General features: G+C 59.0%; 1 protein-coding gene across 1 annotated transcript in view; it reads right to left on the bottom strand.

Moving 5' to 3' along the window:
• LOC103646607 (3-oxoacyl-[acyl-carrier-protein] reductase 4-like) overlaps positions 1 to 15627 on the bottom strand; it is a 65107-nt gene that overhangs the window by 17395 nt on the left and 32085 nt on the right. The gene's annotated exons all lie outside the window — the stretch shown is intronic.

Raw genomic sequence — 15627 nt, 5'->3', positions numbered from 1 at the left:
TAACACCCCCCCGCAGTCACAACTCTATCCTGTACAGATGTTGAGACTGGATCGGAAGTCTAAAAAGACACTCGACGGTAACCCCTTGGTGAAGATGTCAGCGAACTGCAGCGTGGTGGGGACGCTGAGAACCCGAACGTCACCGGCAGCAACACGCTCGCGGACGAAGTGCAGGTCGATCTCCACGTGCTTCGTGCGCTGATGCTGCACGGGATTGGTGGAGAGATAGACCGCGCTGACGTTGTCGCAGTAGACGAGGGTGGCGCGCTGAAGGGGACTGTGGAGCTCGTGGAGGAGCTGTCGCAGCCAGGAGGCCTCTGCCACGCCGTTGGCCACGGCGCGGTACTCGGCCTCAGCGCTGGAGCGAGAGACGACGGGCTGCCGTTTGGCAGCCCAAGAGACGAGGTTGGCGCCCAGGAACACAGCATAACCGGAGGTGGACCGGCGCGTGTCGGGACAGCCAGCCCAGTCAGCGTCGGTGTAGACCACGAGCTCCGACGTCGGGGATGGTCGAAGTAGGAGGCCGTAGTCGAGGGAGCCGCGGAGGTAGCGCAGGATCCGCTTGAGAGCGGTGAGGTGGGGCTCCCGCGGAGTGTGCATATGTAGGCACACCTGCTGGACGGCGTTGGCGATGTCGGGCCTGGAGAAGGTGAGGTACTGGAGCGCGCCGGTCAGGCTCCGGTAGGACGTCGCGTCGGCGACCGGAGGCCCGTCGTCCTCAGAGAGCTTTGCCTGAGTGTCGACAGGCGTGGAGCAAGGCTTACAGTCAGACATGCCAGCCCGCTCCAGGATGTCGATGGCGTACTGGCGCTGGTGGAGGAAGAGACCCTGAGGCCGACGCTCGGCGGTGATGCCAAGGAAGTGGTGTAGGGGCCCCAGGTCCTTCATCGCGAACTCCCGCTGAAGGGCGACGATCGTGCGCTGGAGAAGGTCGGCGGTGGATGCCGTGAGCACAATGTCGTCGACGTAGAGCAGGAGGTAGACAGTGTCGTCGCCGCGGCGGTAGATGAACAGGGACGTGTCCGACTTGGCCTCGACGAAGCCGATGGAGGCCAGGTAGGAGGCGAAGCGACTGTACCATGCCCGTGGCGCCTGCTTGAGGCCGTACAGGGATCGGTTCAGCCGGCAGACCAGATCCGGACGGTCAGCGTCGACGAAGCCGGTGGGCTGGCTGTAGTAGACAGTCTCCGTCAGAGTGCCATGGAGGAAGGCATTCTTGACGTCGAGCTGGTGGATCGCCCAGTCGCGGGAGAGGGCGAGGGAGAGGACGGCGCGAACAGTGGCAAACTTGACGACGGGGCTGAAGGTCTCGTCGTAGTCCACTCCGGGGCGCTGGGTGAAGCCCCGAAGGACCCAACGGGCCTTGTAGCGGTCGAGGGAGCCGTCCGAGGTCAGCTTGTGGCGAAAGAGCCACTTGCCAGTGACCACGTTGGTGCCTGGTGGACGCGGCACCAGGTCCCAGGTGTGGTTGGCCAAGAGGGCCGCGTACTCCTCCTCCATAGCGCGACGCCAATGTGGGTCGGCGAGGGCAGCGCGAACGGAGGAGGGCACAGGGGATGCGTCCGGAGGAGTGCAGGTCGTATCCGCTGCCAGGATCAGCCGGTCGACGGGGCGAATAACGCCAGCGGCGCGCCGAGTCACCATCGGGTGGACGTGCCCGGGGTCGCGGTGGATGGCGACCGGATGGTACACTGACGACTCGGAGCGGGCGGCCGGAACGGCGGGAGCGGCGTGGATGGCCGGCTCGCGGCGGTGATAAACGACGGCGGGGTCGGCAAAGCGGGCCGTGCTCGTCGACGGGCCCGGGTCGGCAGGCGCCGAGGCGGCGGCATGGCTGCGACGGTGGTAGACGAGCGCGGGGTCGGCGAAGCGAGTCGGGGTCGTCGGGGCCGCGCGTGGCGCAGGCGGGGTCGTCGGGGCCGCGCGTGGCGCAGGCGGGGTCGACGGGGCCGCGCGTGGCGCAGGCGTGATCGACGGGGCCGCGCGTGGCGCGGGAATGGGCGCAAGCGGTAGCGTCGTGGCCGCACGAGGTACGGGTAACGGCGCAAGGCGGGGCGCCGGGGGTGGGGGGGGAACCGGGTCAGACTCGAGGAGTGAGTCTAGATCGGTGGGTGGGGTGGAGCCTGCAAGGGGAAACACATCTTCGTCGAAGACGACATGACGAGAGATGATGATGCGGTGGGAGGTGAGGTCCAGGCACAGATACCCCTTGTGGTCAGGGGAGTAGCCGAGGAAGAGGCAGCGAGTGGAGCGAGGAGAAAGCTTGTTAGGGGCGGTAGCGGAAGTGTTGGGGTAGCAGGCACAACCGAACACGCGCAGGTGGTCGTAGGAAGGGGTTGTGCCGTACAGGGCAAAGTGTGGTGTAGGGTGGCTCACCGCCTTCGAGGGAAGACGGTTGAGGAGATGCGTGGCAGTATGAAGGGCCTCTGCCCAGTAGGTGGCAGGGAGAGACGCCTGAAAAAGAAGGCAGCGGATCATGTTGGTGGTGGTGCGAATCATGCGCTCGGCCCGGCCGTTCTGAGCAGAGGTGTAGGGACACGAGAGACGCAACTGGACGCCGTGAGTGAGGAAGAAAGAACGGGAGGCGTTGTTGTCGAACTCGCGACCATTGTCGCACTGCAGGGCACGGACCGGGCGCCGAAACTGAGTGGATACCCAGGCGAAGAAGTGAGTGAGAGTGGTAAACGTGTCGGACTTCAGCCGAAGGGGGAAAGTCCAAAGGAAATGGGAGTAGTCGTCCAGAATGACCAGGTAGTATTTGTAGCCGGAGAGGCTAAGGACAGGAGACGTCCAGAGATCACAGTGGACAAGATCAAAGGCTTGAACAGCCCTGGACGTGGAAGTGGAAAAAGGAAGGCGGGAGTGACGACCGAGCTGACAAGCATGACAGAGGCGCTCAGAAGAGCCCCGAGTATAGGATATGTCTGAGTGGCCGGCAAGCTGGGACATGACGTCGGGTCCAGGGTGCCCGAGGCGACGGTGCCAAATGGCGGAGGAGGTGGTGGTAGTAGCAAGAGCATGTGATGTGGTGGTAGTAGTAAGGGCAGGAGATGAGGCTACTCTGGTGTGGGGAGTGGAGGGCAAGTGAAGAGAATAGAGGGGACCGGAGCTGTCACAGCGAGCGAGCACAGTACGTGTGGGAAGGTGGCGTATGGTGAGACCCCAGGGGTCGAACTCCATAGAACAGTGGTTGTCACTAGTGAAGCGACGAACCGAGAGGAGGGGATGAGTTAGACCGGGAGCAACAAGGATGTTGTTAAGGTGGAATGGTCCGGGAAGGACCGATGCACCCACCGAGGTGACCGGGAGGGTGGAACCGTTGCCCACAACGATAGAGGGAGGATGGGAAGGGTGTGGAGGATGGGAGTAAGATAACGAGGCAGAAGTGGGAGTAGTATGGAAGGAGGCTCCGTAGTCGACCACCCAATCGGTGGAAGAGGGAGAAGGTGGCGAAGGCGCAGTGTGTGCAGAGAGGGCCAGGGGAGGGGCTCTGACAGAGCCACTGAGAGGGGAAGTAGACAACGAGGTTTCGATCGCCATGAAGGCGACCGCAGCACGGGGAAAGATAAGCGGTCCTGGTACGTGACGGCCCACCTGAGGGTGGATCTCAACGCAATCACAAAGAACAAGGTTCATGGCCTGATCGAAGGATACAAAGATGCCCCGAACAAGCTGGCCATCGTGAAGGAGGACGCACACAACGATCCCGTCAGAATTGGGCGGAGCCCGCCAAGAAGTGGCGCCGACAGTCATGGCAACGGCAGGATGGGGAGTGGTGGGTGGCACGCCGAGGGAGGTGCTACTGTATACGGCAGCAGCAAGGTCGAGAGGAGCGGTGGTGGCTGTCGAGGACAGCGAGGAGAGCATTGAGGGGAGGCCCAAGGCCGAGGATGAAGGAGGCACGACGCCGCAAGAGGTCAGCACGGGCCGGGCCAGTGGGAGCTGGGCGGGTGCCATACCGCTGGAGGGCCAGGGGATAGCTTCCGGCAGTGGGGGAAGGAGACCGAGCCCTGCAGGGGGCAGAGCGGTCGCACCAGAGGTGGTGGGAGGGACCGTTGGAGCTCGGCGTGCTGCTGTTGGCGCGACCAGGACGCGCTTGAGCTCCATGGGAGCAGGCTCTGTGTGCCGGGAGATCTCGGGTGCCGGTGTTGAGTAGCAGCGCGCCGGGACTGGGAAACGACCAGGGGGCGCCGCTGCCGACCTTGGAGGAGAGGGGGGCGGAGCAGCAGCGCCGGCCACGTGGGGGACGGCGTGGCTGAAGGGGCGGCCGGAGTTGGAGGCGCGGGGAAGGGCAGCGGGCAGCGGACCGACGGCGGCCGTCGCAGGGAGGTGAACGGGGTGGCGGCGGCTGGCCAGGGGGGGTGGGGCGCCGGCGGCGCAGGGAGGAGAGGGCGCACGGGGGTGCTCGGTGAGGTGGCTGCGGCGATGGTCGCGTGGCGGCAGCAGGGAGCGGAGCCGTGCGGACGGAGGACGGAGCAGCCGAGCGACCCTGCCTCCTGCGACCGGAGCAGACGCGAGAGAATGAAACGAAACGCCGGCGGGGAGGAGGGTGCCGGCGGCTGGGCGGCGGCGCAGGGGAGGGAGACACAGGCGGCTGGGCAGGGGAGGTGGCGGCTGGGAGAGAAAAAAAAATCTGGCTCTATACCATATTGGAAACCCTAACCCTAACAGGGGTTGGGCAATCTATTAAATAGACTGGAGTAACTGGGCCAGGCCCATTACAGAGTGGCGAGACAGTAATTACACGGGGAGAACCCCAAACCCTAATCGGGTATTCTAACAATAAGTGGTCCCTAAGAGGAGTCGACTCTTCGGTAAGCGCGGACGCGTGCAGAAGTCGCTTAGGCGGAGAAAAATGCTGTGAAAGCACCGCTCCGCGAGCTATCGAGCGGATGGGAGGCAGCGCGAATGCGCGCGGAAGCCGCTTAATAGGGCCGGGCCGGTATAATTCAAGGCCCTGTACTGATTTTTTTTCTTTGTTAAGAATAGATGATATAGATTAATCTCATCTATTAATAGTGATTGAACCGTTAACATGGGAAATGGCTTAATAACGGTAACGAATGTTCTTAGTGTTCAAATGTTGTGCCAGCATGCACTGGCTGCACTTCGCTATATAGCCAAAATGAGTTGCACGAGGGATTGGTACTCGGTTGCGACGAGAAACACTATGTTTTCTCCTTGCTGAGCTAACTTAGCTAGAACTTCTAAGTTCTAACCATTACTGAACTGTGCACAGATTAAATTATTGTTGACTAGTATTTTAAGGGCGATTAAACTATTGCTGACTGGTACTTTAGGGGCCCTTGGAGAACGGGGGGCCTGTTCATGGGCACCGGCCGCACATGCCCTCGCCCGGGCCTGCCGCTTAAGCAAGGAAAAACGCTATGGAAGCACAGCTCCACGACCATGTGTTGGGCTCTCCAAACCAAATGGTTGTGGCTTCAAAAAACAGATCAGAGCAGACCTTGGCATGGATTGACTATTCCCATTCAGCAACCTGTTAAAGATCTATTTGCAGCATCCCTGATTTCCTATGTGGGAAATGGCTCTAATACCTTATTCTGGACAGACAAGTGGCTTAATGGATGCTCCATCAGAGACCTTGCTCCAGAAGTGGCGTCCAAGGTGTCTAAACGAGCTCTTACCTCATTGACAGTGAGTCAGGCTCTTGTGAACAGGCAATGGATAGCTCATATCAAACCCCCCCTTTCCTTGATTGGAATTCATCAATTTCTTCTCTTATGGGATACTTTAGGGGAAGTGCAGCTTTCTCAGGAGGAAGACCGCCATGTTTGGAGGCACGAGGCATCAGGGCTGTTCTCTTCTAAATCCTGCTACAAAGTCCTTCTCTTTGGTTCTACTGTTTTTGAGCCTTGGAAGAGATTATGGAAGACCTGGGCTCCTCCTAAATGCAAATTCTTCCTTTGGTTGGCAATAAGGAACAAATGTTGGACAGCCGACAGATTACAGTTGAGGGGAATGCCACACCCAGATGTTTGCCCTATGTGTGATCAGGCCCAAGAGACAATTCAGCACCTCCTTACTGCGTGCATTTTTGCACGGCAATTTTGGCACACAATTCTTGCTGCTATTGGCTTGGGGCACCTCACTCCAACAGCTGATGAAGAGAATTTTGCAGACTGGTGGGGAAAGGCAAGCCACAAGGTTGTCAAGACCAGAAAAAAGGGGCTTAACTCTCTGATCATCCTGGGGGCTTGGTGTCTATGGCTTCAGAGAAACAGAGCAGTTTTCCATGGGGAGTCTCCCTCATTACCCAGGATTTTCCGGTGTTTCTCGGATGAGTACGTTTGCTGGGTAATGGCAGGAGCTAAGGAGTTTGGGGGCTTGGGCTCAGTTGCTGCCCTGGGCGTGGTCGGGTCGAGTTCCAGCAACAATCTGTAATCTCCTTAGGGTTTATTTGGGAGTGTTGCTCTGCAACCTCTCCTCTATTGTAATGTCTTTTTTTCCTCTCTAATATATAAGATGCGCAGTTCTCCTGCGGTTTTCTTAAAAAAAAAGCTCCACGAGCTAGCGACCAGATGGGAGGTACCCAGTAAATGATAGGAAACCAACCAGAAAATTCATGGAGTTGTCTCTTCTCACCCCCACCAAATCCAACACCGCCTAGGTCATCTGCGGCAGCCATGGATGATCCTATAGGGGCCATGCAGAGATCGTTCTGAGGGAGCAGCAGCAAGAGGGAGGAAAGGAGCAAAAGGTAGGCTGCGCGCACGAGCACGAGGGAGGGAAATGTGGCGGCGTTGCACCTGCTTGAGGGACTACGTGCGAGAGAAGTAGAGAAGCCAATCCCAGGCATAGTCACAATGTTCCCAAGTCGATTGGGTTGAGGAACGGGGTTGTGGATTGACACTTGAAAAAAATATGGTACAAGGGGGTTATACCTCTATGGGACATGAATCATGAGTTAGGTACGTGAACCCGAGTCTAATGGGTCGATGATCTTGGGTTGATTCCATGGGTCGAGTGTCGTGTTCCAACATCACAAGGACCCTATGTGATATGCCTAGCGGCCTAGCCTAATACTAACTTAACACAACCTAACACCATCCCAATACCAACCCATTATAGCAATGAAACTCTATATTCTGCCCTAGACGCACATAGGAGCCATAGACCTCACGAGGCAAAAGCGTCGCCGCCCATCCTAGGACCTCTGCAACCTACAAGAGGAGAGCCGACGCAGGAAGCCAAAGCGCTTACTGGCCACAGGAGGATCCCTGTCCTCACCACCATACGCATCGCCCTATCATCATCTACGTCGGCTTACCCCAATTCGTGCCACCCATCCCTAACCTGCATGATCATCCTCTGTCACGAACGATGACCCATGGTGACCCCGACCCACAATTTGGGACGATGACCCCGGGTACAGAACGCGACATCAACCCTGTTTCCTATGATGGAATAAGTCTTGAGTCTTGAGCATCTAGAGGACAGCCTGCTTTTGACTGTCCTCCGTAGTCCTTTAGCATTTAGAGGACAGCTTGACTGTCCTCTGTAGTCTCTTTAGCATCTAGAGGACAACAGTCGCTTTTTGACTGTCCTCTGTAGTCGCTTTAGCATCTAGAGGACAACAGTCGCTTTTGACTGTCCTCTGTAGTCTCTTTAGCATCTAGAGGACAATCCTGTTGTGTAGTGTGTGTGAGAAGGTGTGGTAGTGCAGCCCCTAGGGCTATAAATATGTGTCCCCAACCCCTCTAAGGGTATGGCATTGTGTAGTGTTTGAGGAAATAAACAGAAAATTGCCCCAACTCATAGTGTCATCCTCTTTATGAGAGTTAGAGTCCCTCTACTTACAATTGGTATCAAAGCCAAACTATCCTGCAGCCTAAACATCTCGTGCTCATCTCCTTCCCGCGTCTCTCCCCACACTCAGTCGGCAGCAAGAGCTCCAACTGTTCCTTCCTCCCCTGCTCAGACGAGCAGCCTTTCGTCTGAGACAGCCTCTTCCACACGCAGCAACCCCTCACTAGCCCACCATGTCCCTACGCTCGGCCACTTCGAGCGCGCGGCGCCAGCAGGAGGCCGAGGTCGCCGCGGCACAAGAACGCGAGCGAGCAGCAGCAGCGGCTGCAGCGACAGCGGTGAGGGCAGCACGGTTGGCGGCGGCGAAACTGGCAGCGGCGAGAGCGGAAGTAGAAGCAGCGGAGGCGGCGGATGCTGCACGTGCGGCGGCAACAGAGCTCGAGGTTCTGCGCGGCAGTAGAGCTGGCAGCTCTGCTTCTGTCGACGACAACACCGACGAAGAGCTCAGGCTGGCGAGGGAAGCAGCGCGAGAGCAGGCGGCACAGTGGGCAGCCGCGCATCCCCATGGGGGCGCGCGTGGCGGCAGCCCGGATAGGCGCCGACGCGCCGACGGCGCTCCAGGCGGGGGCGCACGCGGCGGCAGCCCAGAAGGGCGTAGACGCGCCGGCGGTGCTCCCGGCGGCGGTGACCGAGTCGACGGAGATCGCGGCCTCTACAGGCGGCGCGGTTCTCCCTCCCCGGATCGGTACCATGGTCGCCGCATGGCCCAGGCCATTGTCAGGGACATCGGTCCCGGCGGTGGGTGGCCTACCCTCACAAAGACCAACTACGTCGAGTGGGCCGCGGTGATGAGGGTACGGCTCCAGGTTCGCCACATGTGGGAAGCAGTTCGTTACGACGACGTCGACTACCACGAGGATCGACGGGCGCTGGATGCCCTCATTGCTGCAGTCCCGCCCGAGATGCAGTTTTCGCTTTCCCAGAAGCGGACTGCCAAGGAGGCCTGGGACGCCATCGCTGCGACCCGCATCGGCAGCGATCGTGCCCGCAAGACCACACTGCAGGCACTTCGCAAGGAGTGGGAGAACCTGGCCTTCAAGCCAGGTGAGGATGTTGATGACTTTGCTCTCCGCCTCAACACTCTGTTGCAGAAGATGGTGCAGTTCGGCGACGACACCTACGATGAGGAGAGAGTTGTTGAGAAGCTCTTCCGTTGCATCCCCGAGAAGTACAGGCAGATTGCTCGCTCGATCAAGTCTCTGCTAGACCTCTCCACGATGACGATCGAAGAGGCGATTGGTCGCCTCAAGGTGGTCGACGGCAACGAACCACAGGCTCTCTCTGGGCCTATCACTATCGGCGGGAAGCTACATCTCACTCGGGAGCAGTGGGAGGCCTGCCAGGGTGACAAGAAGAAGGGGGAGTCCTCCTCGACACGAGGCCGCAAACGCGGCAAGCCGCGCAAGGCGCGTGGAGGCGCCCAGGCCGGGGCGCGAGGACATGCTAAGGGTGGTGCACGTGGAGGTGCCCAAGGCGGTGCCGTCGGCAACAAGAAGCCGGCACGAGACGACGGCTGCCACAACTGCGGCAAGCTTGGCCACTGGGCCAGGGATTGTCGGCAGCCACGACGTGGCCAGGCCAACGTCGCACAGGCGGAGGCGGAGGAGGAGGCCCTGCTCCTGGCACATGCAAGCATCGAGCCATCTCCAGCGGCACCGACCGCAGCGGCACTCCTCCACCTTGATGAGTCGAAAGCACGCGCTTTCCTCGGCGACGGCTCCAACAAGGACATGATCGAAGGATGGTGCCTCGACACCGGCGCCACTCATCACATGACCGGCCGACGGGAGTTCTTCACCGAGCTTGATTGTAGCGTCCGAGGCTCCGTCAAGTTTGGGGACGCCTCCGGTGTAGAGATCAAGGGCGTCGGCTCAGCCGTCTTCACCGCCACGTCTGGTGAGCACAGGCTGCTCACCGGAGTCTACTACATCCCCGCGTTGAGAAACTCTATCATCAGCTTGGGACAGCTGGATGAGAACGGTTCGCGCGTGGAGGTCGAGCACGGAGTCATGAGGATCTGGGATCCCTCTCGTCGCCTTCTTGCCAAGATACGCAGGAGTGCAAATCGGCTTTACATCCTCAATGTGAAGGTGGCACAACCTTGCTGCCTTGCTGCTCGTCGAGACGACGGGGCATGGCAGTGGCACGAGCGCTTCGGGCACCTTAACTTCGAAGCCCTGAAGCGGCTCAGCGCCAAGGAGATGGTATGAGGCCTGCCGTGCCTTGACCATGTGGAGCAATTCTGCGATGTCTGCGTGTTGACAAAGCAGAGACGGCTCCCCTTCCCCCAGCAGTCGAGCTTCCGAGCTAAGGAGAGGCTCGAGCTCGTGCATGGGGACTTGTGTGGCCCGGTGACACCAGCCACACCAGGAGGACGACGCTACTTCTTGCTGCTCGTCGACGATCTCTCCCGCTACATGTGGGTGATGATCCTTGGCAGCAAGGGAGAGGCTGCGAACGCCATCAGGCGTGTGCAGGTCGCTGCGGAGGTGGAGTGCGGCCGCAAGCTGCGCGTGCTGCGCACCGACAACGGCGGCGAATTCACGGCGGCTGAGTTCGCGTCGTACTGTGCGGATGAGGGCGTTCAACGCCACTACTCCGCGCCGTACAGCCCGCAGCAGAACGGCGTCGTCGAGCGGCGCAACCAGACGGTTGTGGGGATGGCTCGGGCTCTCCTCAAGCAGAGAGGAATGCCAGCTGTCTTCTGGGGAGAGGCGGTGGTGACAGCGGTTTACATCCTCAACCGCTCGCCCACCAAGGCTCTCAACGGGATGACACCGTACGAGGCTTGGCATGGGCGCAAGCCGGCGGTCTCTCACCTACGGGTCTTCGGCTGCCTCGCATTCACCATGGAGCTTGGCCACATCAGCAAGCTCGGCGATAGGAGCACCCCAGGGGTGTTCATTTGCTACGCGGAGGGCTCGAAGGCCTACCGCATCCTTGACCCAAGAACACAGCGTGTGCGCACGGCGCGCGACGTAGTGTTCGATGAAGGGCGAGGATGGGCGTGGGACAAGGCGGTGGACGACGGCACGACTCCGACGTACGACTTCACCATCGAGTACGTCCACTTTGAGGGAGCTGGGCGAGTAGGCAGCTCTTCTCCGAGCAGGTCTACCCCAGCCCCCAAGTCTCCACCGACTCCAGCGCCAAACTCTCCAGCTCCTGCTACAACGAGCTCTTCACCAGCACGCACTCCAGCCACGACTCCGGCTACAGCGAGCTCTTCGCCACCACGCACTCCAGCACCGACGGTACCCTCTCCGGGAACGTCCTCTCCGACACCAGCTCGTGTCGAGCACGACCCAGTGGAGCTCGTGACCCCTCTGTCCCGCGACGAGGAGCGCGTCGACGCGTGCTACGACGGCGAGCCATTGCGGTATCGAAGGGTGGAGGGCCTTCTCATCGACCCGTCGGTGCCGGGCCCTGCGTCTCGCATTCTGGCAGGAGAGTTGCATCTTGCATGCGACGATGGTGAGCCTCGGTCTTTCGCGGAGGCCGAGAAACATGCGGCTTGGCGTGCCGCGATGCAGTCGGAGATGGACGCGGTTGAGACGAACCGCACTTGGGAGCTCGCTGATCTCCCTCATGGTCATCGCGCGATCACCCTTAAGTGGGTGTTCAAACTGAAGAGGGATGAAGCCGGCGCCATCGTCAAGCATAAGGCTCGCTTGGTGGCACGCGGTTTCTTGCAGCAGGAGGGGATCGACTTCGACAATGCCTTCGCCCCTGTAGCACGGATGGAATCCGTGCGACTCCTCGCGCTGGCAGCCCTGAAGGGCTGGCATGTTCATCACATGGATGTCAAGTCGGCGTTTCTTAACGGCGACTTAAAGGAGGAGGTCTATGTACACCAACCGCCAGGTTTTGCGATCCCTGGCAAGGAGGGCAAGGTGTTGCGCCTGCGCAAGGCTCTCTACGGCTTGCGACAGGCACCAAGGGCGTGGAATGCCAAGCTGGATTCCACGCTCAAGAGGATGGGCTTCATGCCAAGCCCGCACGAGGCAGCCATCTATCGGCGGGGCAATGGAGAAAATGCCCTGCTGGTGGGTGTTTACGTCGACGACTTGGTGATCACCGGCGCCAAGGATGCAGAGGTGGCAGCGTTCAAGGAAGAGATGAAGGCCACCTTCCAAATGAGTGACCTGGGGCATCTCTCCTTCTACCTGGGGATTGAGGTGCACCAGGGAGACTCCGGGATCACACTTCGCCAGACCGCCTATGCTAGGCGCATTGTTGAGCTGGCTGGGCTCACCGACTGCAACCCAGCTCTCACTCCGATGGAGGAGAGGCTGAAGCTGAGTCACGATAGCACGACGGAGGAGGTGGATGCTACTCAGTACCGGCGTCTTGTGGGGAGCCTTCGCTACCTCGTCCACACACGGCCTGACTTGGCATTACTCCGTCGGCTACGTTAGTCGGTTCTTGCAGCGACCGACGACGGAGCATGAGCAGGCTGTGAAGAGGATCATCCGCTATGTTGCGGGGACTCTCGACCACGGTCTCCACTACCCGAGGTGCCCTGGGGACGCACACCTTGTCGGGTACAGCGACAGCGACCACGCCGGCGACATCGACACTAGCAAGAGCACAAGCGAGATCCTCTTCTTCCTCGGCAAGTGCCTCATTAGCTGGCAGTCGGTCAAGCAGCAGGTGGTGGCCATGTCCAGCTGCGAGGCCGAGTACATAGCAGCGTCCACTGCTTCGACTCAGGCGCTCTAGCTGGCTCGACTGCTCGGTGATCTCCTCGGGAGAGACACTGGAGCGGTGGAACTCAGGGTGGACAGCCAGTCCGCTCTGGCATTGGCCAAGAACCCCGTGTTTCATGAACGAAGCAAGCACATCCGGCTGAGATACCACTTCATCCGAGACTGCTTGGCAGAAGGGAGCATCAAGGCGCGCTACATCAACACCAAGGATCAGCTTGCAGACCTGCTCACCAAGCCCCTTGGGAAGATCAAGTTTGTTGAGCTTTGCTCCAGGTCCGGGATGACCCAACTTTCTCACAAGACGACGCCCAAGACTTAGGGGGAGAATGATGGAATAAGTCTTGAGTCTTGAGCATTGTAACACCCTGAATTTGGGGGTATAAAATTTCTTTGCTCATATTCACAAATTCAGGTGTTACTTCCCTTTTCTCATCCTTCCTCATTCTTTTCTTTCTCATTTCTATAGGAGAAAAGTGCTTATTTTATTTGTAATTATAGTTTAATAGGTTAAACCCTAAGTGAGTATGAATTGTTGCATCATGTTGAACCCTAGATTTCACTTTTGCTTGGTGCATAATTCTTGGAAAGTCTAATTTGAATTTGTGGCTTATTTGGATTTGAATCAAATAGAGAAAATAAAAAGAAAAGAGAAAACAAATTTCAGAATAAAAAGAAAAGGAAAGAAGCCCAACCCCGCCGCCCTCTCAGCCTTTCGGCCCAGCTAGGCCCATCCCGCGCGCGCGCGCTCTCCCCCCCCCCCCCGCTCTCTCTGCCCTGGCGGGCCCGCCCGTCAGCGCGGCCGCCTTCCACGCGCCCGCCCCCGCTTTCCCCTCTCTCTCTGCTCGCGGGCCCAGCCTGTCAGCCCCGTCGTCCTCGCGTAACCGCCGCCCGAGCTGCGCGCGGCCGCCTTCTCCGCGCCCACGTCGCGCGTGGAGCTCGCAACCGCCCCGCCCCTGGCCACTTGAGCCCAGAGCCCCACTCGCCCTCTCCCCCTCCCTCATTTGCGCTCCAGCAGACCCCTCTTCCACCTCCCCCTCGCTGCGCGCACGCCCGAGCGCCGCCGCCATAAACCCCCGCCGTCCCGAGCTCGTTTCCCCGTCGCCGTTGGAGCTCCGCCGTGCCCTTTGCCACGGTGAGCTCCGCCCCGACGTCCGCAACCCGGGACGCGCCCCAATTCCCCCTCCCCCTCCCTATTTCTCTCTGCCCGCGCTCACCCGCCGTCCTCCGTGCAGCCGCGGAGGTCCGCCACCGTCGCCCCGGGCCGCCGTTGCGTCATCGCCGCCACCGAGGAGTCCCCGGAGCCCGCCTTGAGGTAAAGAACCTCTCCCGCCCCCTTCAAACCCGTGTATTGCCTTCTGCCACGTTTAATTCCTCGCCGGAGTAGATTAATGCCGCCGCCGAGCCGCTTTGCCGTAGACCGCCCCCCTCCGGTGTCCCTGCCCCGATCCAGCCCCCACCGGGCGATTCCCCGTGCCCTCCCCAACCTTCCCGGCCGCTCAGGTCGCCCCAGAGACCCGCCGAGCGCCCGCGCCCCTCGTCTCCGGCGAGTCCTCCGCCGCGGGGACGAGCGCCGCCGCCCCAGCTAGCCGTAGGAGAAGCCAAGGCCGCCCACCCGATCCCCGCCGTCCGTCCCAGATCGGGCGGCCCCGTTTTAATTAGGCCGAGCCCAGTCCTGGCCGTCCGCCGGAGATCCAGCGGCCCAGGCCCGCTTCCCCCACACACCGCCTCCCTGCCGTTGGGCCCCGCCTGTCAGCCTGCTCGCGCCCCGCGCTGCCCGCTGGCCCCGCCTGTCAGCCCGCCCGCGCTGCCCGCTGGCCCCGCCTGTCAGCCGCCGCGCTCGCGCTGCCCACCCGGCCCCGCCTGTCAGCCGCTCAGGTCGCCACGCGCTCGCGCGCCCGCCCGCGGATCTAATCCTGGCCGTCCGCCCGAGATCCAACGGCCGTAGGAGCCCGATACCCCTTCGCCCGCGCGTTTTCTTAAAGAGACCCCCGGTTTTCTAGAATTTAAACCCGCCGTCCCTGGTTTCTCACAGTTAGGTCCTCGGACCTTTTATTTAATTCAAAATAGGTATTTAGGGTATATTTTTAACCCCTAAACTTGTAAAATTCATAACTTTGTCATATGAACTCCAAATTAGGTGCTTCAAATTGCAAAATGCTCATGATGTTTTTGTCTATCTATTTAAACAATGTTTCCCTGCTGTTTCCATATACCAATTAATGATTAATCATTAGGATAGGATTAAGGTTATTGGAACCCTATTTGAGATAATTAGAAGTTGGTAGACTTTAATAAAAGTTGGAGTACTTAAGTTTAGGGACTTAAACACCTAGGTTTAGGAACTTAAAACCATGTAATGATTTAATCCCACCACTGACTTAAACCTGATTAGTGGATAATGAATCACTTTGTATAGTCCTCTACCCCAGACCTAGGGAACACCAGAGTGCCTATCCCTTTTCTACTATGAACTTGTGATCTCTCTCTGCTGCATATGTTTGGTATGTTGCTTTTTGTTTGTTATTTTCCCAAGTACATAGTGTGAATGATTACTTTACGTAGACAACGAGCAGTCTGTGTTTTCCGAGGAGGTTGCAGAGGAAGTCCCTGATCAGCAGTTTGGTGAAGGCAAGTGTCCTCTGTCCCATTATGTCCTATTCATTTATAACTTACTACCCCGCATTACTTACTTGAAACCTAAGGATTTACTAGCCTTACACTATACTTTATCCTTGATAACCTTATGGGTTGTTATGGTTAGCACTCTGCTATTGCCTTAACTTAATCAATGAACATGATGTGACTATTTATGATACTGTTATCCTGATGATGTTGATGATCTTGTGATACTCTAGGGGGCTCAGGCTGTTTCCTGAGTACCTCTCCGTAAGGACTTGTTCGTTGAGAGACCACCCGGGATAACAGTGCAGCCATGAGGGTGAAATGGGATGCCCTTAGCTAATTAATTAGAGGAACTAGAGGTGTAGCTGCTTAGCCGTCGTGCCGTCAATGGGGTCCAGGCACAGTGCTTGCTCTGCCGAGGCTGAGTGCCGAGGTTCTTTCGTTTTGCTCTTTGTTAGTCACTCTC

The sequence above is a fragment of the Zea mays genome, chromosome 2, assembly GCF_902167145.1.
Source record: "Zea mays cultivar B73 chromosome 2, Zm-B73-REFERENCE-NAM-5.0, whole genome shotgun sequence".
Classification (NCBI taxonomy): domain Eukaryota; kingdom Viridiplantae; phylum Streptophyta; class Magnoliopsida; order Poales; family Poaceae; genus Zea; species Zea mays.
Note: the sequence above shows the minus strand (reverse complement) of the source record. Positions and strands in the feature narration are given on the sequence as shown.